The following is a 6,758-nucleotide window of genomic DNA, read 5'->3' on the forward strand; positions in this document are numbered from 1 at the left end:
AACGATAAAAAAATTACTTTGAACAGTGCATAACAACAAGAACGTCTACAACAATCTAATTGTTGTAGGTCTGGCTGTGTGTCAGAAAGTTGGCACAAGCTTCGTCTTTATCATCGTCTTCAATAATTATAGCTGAGTGTTGATCATCCTTGTGAATGAACCCTCAATTATGGAAAACTTCTTGCATAGTCTTGACATTAGCGTTGAACGGCCCTTGCTAAAATCTCAGTCCAACTCTGTTCTTGTTCTTAATAACTTCTACAACACGACCCCACTTGTCGGTGCCACCAGCCTGAATAAAATCTTATGCATCCTTCAAAGAGGACATGGATGCCCCAGTCTTCTTCAATTCATCAGCAATAGACAAAGCTTGGAACGAAGTTCCAACTTCTTCTTCAGCTTCTACATAGGTGAAGGACGACAAATGACTCACTAAAAGCGATTTTCCGTACCAACAACGACAAGCTTTCCGTTCTTAACAAATTTCAATTTTTGATGCAAAGTACATGTCACAACACCAACTTCATGGATCCATGGCCTTCCTAACAAACAGCTATAGGCTAGGTGAATGTCCATTACTTGAAAAGTAATTTGAAAATCACTCAGACCTATCTTAGTCGGAAGGTCCACCTCTCCAATGATAGTTTTTCAGGAACCATTAAACGCTTTTACCACCACGCTATTGTACCTCATATGGGCATTTTGATAAGACAATCTTGCCAAAGTTAACTTGGGCAACACATCCAATGATGAACCAATATCCACCAATACATTGGACAACGTGTCCTCTTTGCAATTCATTGAAATATGGAGTGCCAAGTTGTGATTTCTACCTTCCTCAAGAAGTTCTTCATCATAAAAGATCAGGTTATTATAGGAAGTAATGTTTGCAACAATATGGTCAAACTAGTCCACAATGACGTCATGCTCTACGTAGGCCTGCTCCAGCACTTTCTGCAAAGCCTCTCTATGCGCTTCAGAATTCATCAACAATGACAACATATAAAAATTTGACGGCGTCTGGGGAAACTGCTCCATAATGTTGAACTCACTTCTCTTGAACAAACAAAGTACCTTATCTTCATCGTTAACCTTCAACCTGCTAGATTCACCAGACTGACAAGTTGGACCACTAACTAGATCAACTGCAGGAACTTTTGCTTTCTTACCCACTGAAACATCTTTCACAACTTTAGGAGATACATGGCCAAACACACTACCACTATCGGTCACCTTCACTATATCTATAATGCTTACCACTGAATTTGCGGCGGGAAGAGGAACCTCTTGCCAATTCTCAATCATGGTAGCATTGTACTTATAAGGCATAACTTTATCGGATGAATAGGGGACGGGGTCCGCTAACCATATAACCAACAACGATATTGATCTGGTGTCATTCTTCCTGCTGTCATACTGAATAACTACCCGCTCGGGGGTCTTGAATACTGGCATGATAACATTTACATCATTCCCCACATACCTGGATTATTGAATTTGAATAACACCTTCATCAATTAGTTTTTGAATATCCGTCTTGATAATTACACATCCTTGAGGATTGACGCTGCAAATAACACAACCGTCATGGTCATGCTCACAATCACTAACCAAGCATAGATCCCTATGAATCTCCACCAATTATCTTCGGATACAACGAACATCAAAAACCCTAAAATTCTCAAGACAACCATCTACCATGTTCACAAAAGCATTGCCATGAGCAGACAATAAATTGACTTTTAACATTAGGTGCTCGGTTCTCAAAGGACACCATACCTCTCTTAATCAACTTCTAAACATCATACTTCAAAGGATAACAGTTTTCAATGTCATGGCTGGGAGCTCCCTGATGAAAAGCACAGTGGAAATCTGGCTTGAACCACCATGGCAAAGGTTTAGGATTTGTGGAGGATTTCTTGGTTGAATCAGATTCTTGACAACCAAAGAAAGATATAACTTTGCATACGTCATAGGAATAGGGTCAAAAGAGACCTTCTTCCTCTCAAAGTTCTGATGATGATTGATGTTGTTATAGTTGGTACGTTGTTGTAGCTGTTGTTGACGTTGTTGCTGAACGAGAACTGATTGATTTGCTGGATTATTAGTAAAAACAGGAATAACTGATGATACCTGATGATGTTACTGGCATGGTCTAACATTCTTCCTCACATGAGGCCTCCTCTGCCTCCTTACGGACATTGAATTGGTTTCCCCTTCCTTCTTTTTAGAGAAACTACCACTGTATTTCTTGCTTGAAGACGCTTCATCTTTGGACAATCGGCCTTCTCTAACACCTTCTTCCAACAGTATCCCCATGTTCACCATTTCGGTGAAATCATTAGGAGCGCTGCAATCACGCGTTCATAATAAAATAAACTCAGGGTCTTCAAAAAGATCTTGATCAATTTTTTCTCCTCAAAAGGTGGGCTAATCTGAGCAGCCAACTCTCTCCATCTTTGGGCGTACTCTTTAATGTCTCTTTGTCTTTTTGAGACATCGACTGCAATTGATCTCGATCGGGAGCCATATCAACATTATACTTATATTGCTTGACGAAAGCCTCGCCCAAGTCATTAAAAGTATGAACATTAGCACTGTCCAAGCCCATATACCATATGAATGCAACACCAGTTAGACTGTCTTGGAAGTAGTGGATGAGTAGTTGATCATTGTCAGTCTGAGTAGACATCTTTTGAGCATACATTACAAGATGACTCAGAGGACAAGTATTTCCCTTATATTTTTCAAAGTCTTATACCTTGAACTTGATAGGAATCTTGACGTTGGGCACCAGACACAACTCAGCAACACTCTTACCAAACAAATATTTTCCTCTTAAGGTCTTCAACTCCTTTCTCAGCTCAAGGAATTGGTCGTTCATCTCGTCCATCTTCTCATAAACATCAAGACCTTCAGACAACTCAGAGTGATAGATCGTTTCCTTAACATGGGGCAAAGTATGCACAATGGGAGGAGGTACAAACAAGATTAGGCTAGATGTCGACATAGAAGCAAACGTTGGAGCATACCCTTCAGGCATAAAGTTTGGTGGCATTCCCCACGGGAACCCAATAGGCATGGTAGGCACAAATTGGATAGCAACCACGGGCACAAATGCTGAAGCAATCTCTGAAATAACAGTCCTCTAAGGAGGAGGAGTTACAGGAGGAGGAGATGGTTGATTCTGAGCAGCAATCATAGACTCCATCAAAGCAGTGAGTATGGAAATCTCATCCTTAAGTTGTCCGTTCTCTTGTTCAAGATGCTCCATTCTTCTCTGGCGATTAGCTCGAGTGTTATAGTGATGAGTCGTTTTATCGGATAAACAAAAGAAGAATAAATAAGACATCTGGCTGAAGAAACCTGTTGTGCAAATGATGTATGAAATGTAATGTTTTGGTTGTTTTTAATTCCAAGGAACATACAAAGTACTATTTGCAAATATTTTCAATTAACAATAATAACAATTCATTGACCATAAAATCTCTTTTTATTCATAAAATTTGGAAGGATTACACTGAGTACAATTTCAGAAACCAAAGATATAAATACAAGAGAAAAGGAAAATATCATCCTAAGGATCCATAGTAATTGAATCAGCTGAACTGGCCAAGGGAGTGTACTTCCTTCGGATGCGTCGATTCTCTTACTAAAAAATTATCTGCATCTGAGCCTTCTCGAGGACAATTGATCAACAATTTTCTTCCAAGCACCGGAAGGTTGAGGCATACAAGAGGCAACTAAATCCTCTGGCTCTCTCTGTCTCTTCACTGTACGCTCTTCCAGAACCTTAATAAGTGCGTCGTTATCTCTCGACTCATGCTGCAACTCTACATGCTTTCAGTTTAAAGCATGGAACCACGCTTCCCATAAATCTCTTTCTTGCTTTATCTTGGCAAGTGAATCTTCCAACTCCTCTACATCTTGGTTAGGGAGAGTTGATGGCTCTACCATAACCACAAACATAGGTCTCTCACAAGCGTATGACATCTTGAGCTCCAAAGCTCTTTTCTTTACCCAAATAGTGTAAGCTTCCAAAGCTACATAGTTGCATGGACCAAGCTCGGCTCTATCCTTCCTATAAACATTATGCCAAACACGTACCATTCTACTCTTCAAATGTTGGGGATCTTTACCCTCTTTATAGAATATACCCTCTAACTGAACGTTATTAGGCTTATCTCTCAAGTGGAACCCAAGCTGACAACGGGCCAATGATGGGTTGTAGTTGATTCCTCCTTGTGTACCAATGAGAGGCACATTAGAGAACTCACCATAATTGTAATAATATCCAAGCTACCCAATGAAGAATCACACCAAACAATATCATCATTAGTGAGAGACATAAGTCTCTGAGACCACCATAGACATTGTCGGTTTTCCAAGAAAGCAGGAATCTGAGGCAAGTGAGAAATAAACCACTTGTACATAAGAGAAACAAATCACACAATGGTTCCACCACCCTTAGAATTCCTCAAATGAAAAGAGAAATACATGTCACCCAACAAAGTCGGAACAAGATTCCCACTCAAGAAGATTATAATGGCGTTAACATCAACAAAACTGTCAATGTTAGGGAACGAAGCTAGACCATATAGGAGCAATACAAAGATGGCTTTAAAAGTGTCCATGCTACTGGCTTGAGCAAAAGCAGTAGCTCTACCAATAAGAAACTCAGAAGTGAACCCTAGAATCCCTCCTTTCTTCACCATGTTGAAATCAATCTCAGATTTCTTCAAATGAAGAGCTTCGACTATGACTTGAGATCTAGGGATCTCCTCCAATCCACTAAAAGGTACCGTAAGACCCCAATTTTGACCCTAAGATCCCTCATGTAATTTCATCATAAGCATTAGTATTGGGATCATACTTTGGCATCCTCCTTACCCCTCTTTCATTGGATTTGTTTTGGGAGAGATCACCAAGCACTTTGTGATTATATCATACTTGTATTTTATCATTTCACTAACCAAAATACCAAAAATATGTCTTTGCATTTGTCTAACTCTTTTGTAGGAAGGGCATGATTCCATTGATTCATCAAGTTCACATCTAGGGTTTGAGACCCTCATGAACAAAGAGCACAACCAATAATTGATTCAAGAATGGTTATGAACATCATATATGATTCCCAATTTTCTCTACATGTTATATTGATCAAGTTTTCTTCAAGAGTTTGAGGGTGATTTGCCTTGGAAACCCTAGTTTGACTAGGTATCTTGAGTAACTTCTCCAACAAGCTATCTCACCAATTGATCAAATTTCTTAAGGGGCACTCCAAAATTCCTCATCTTATGCATATATGATCTACCATGAGCCAAGAAAGTCAAGAGAATTGGAAGTTATCAAGTTGGTTGATGGTGGTTGGCCATATGAATTCATCTGATCAAAACTGGGTCTCCCTAGACCCTATCTCCTACAATTTTCCCCATATGAAAATGATTCTAAGATAAAAATTACTCTAAATTACATTCCAAACAACTTTCATGTTGATACCTAGATCTAGTTTTGCTTGGAAAATCATTTTCTATGTTGAAACATTATAGGTCATTTTGTCTAAACCCTAATTTGAAAGTCAACTTCCCAAGGCCATAACTTGCTCAATTTTTATGAGATGAAATATTTCCAAGTTTCAAAATCAAATTCAATGTATCTACTTTAACTTTTATGTTTGGAGTGGGAGATAATTCAACTTTTTTGAGCATGTGATATGAGGTTACATTATAGATCACTTTTGACCTATACCATTGACCAAATGATTTTTCCAAACTTCAAAAATGCATAACTCTATCATTTCAAATCCAAATTACATGAAATTGGTGACCATTCGAAGGTCTTTGAGAGGGATACAACTTTGATGAAGACACTTTTATCATTTGAAGCTCACATAAAAAGTTAAGCAAGGTGGAATATTGAGACATGTGGCTTGACACTTAGAAAAAATTTGCTATGTCAAAATTCTCCAAACTTCCACCTCAAATTTCTCCAAGTTGCAAGCTCCAAATGAAAAAGTGTTGAACATGAAATTTGTTCCTCTTGGTCTCACCTTTTGAAAGAGCTCAAATTCATTCATTTTAGACAAGGAATGGATAGGCTGCACATGGCATGAACATGCTGTCATCACTTGGCAAAGATCAAACTTCAAATCGAAATGCATACTTGCCTTGCAATCCAAGCTGAATTCAGACTATCTAACATTCATTTGTGGACTTATGGCAATGATTTTATGGGCCTATGCGCGCCCATGCACCCATGCATCATCAATGATCAAATTTGGAAAGTGATTTCAAGTGTGCAAATATCAATGGTTTCAGCTATAAATAGAGCCTCATATGCTCAGTAATCAGAAGACATTCGCACCAGCTTTGATCCCCCATCTCAAACCCTTGCTTTGCAAAGGATAAACCTGAGAAATTCATTTGAATTTGTGGTTGAATTTCCACTGTTTTGAAATTCAAATCTCCAGGAATCCATCGCCTTTTAAGCATCCAATCCTTCTTCTGCAAGCAAGTGGAGTGAGATCAAGCACAAGCAAGATCAAGATCAGTTGAATCCAGACCTCCATTGAAGGTATTTTTCAGAAATTTTGATCTCTTCAATTCTCTCAAATTCTTGCTCAATTCTATTGATTCTTTAATTGTCTGAAGTCTTACCAATATAGGCAAGAAGATTGAGTTGCTTTGAGGCCAAATCAAAGCAACTCAGTTCATGTACCTCGAATTTCAACTCCACGTGTCTCTCAATATACTTGGAGT

This window comes from Lathyrus oleraceus, chromosome 7 (genome assembly GCF_024323335.1).
Source record: "Lathyrus oleraceus cultivar Zhongwan6 chromosome 7, CAAS_Psat_ZW6_1.0, whole genome shotgun sequence".
NCBI lineage: Eukaryota > Viridiplantae > Streptophyta > Magnoliopsida > Fabales > Fabaceae > Lathyrus > Lathyrus oleraceus.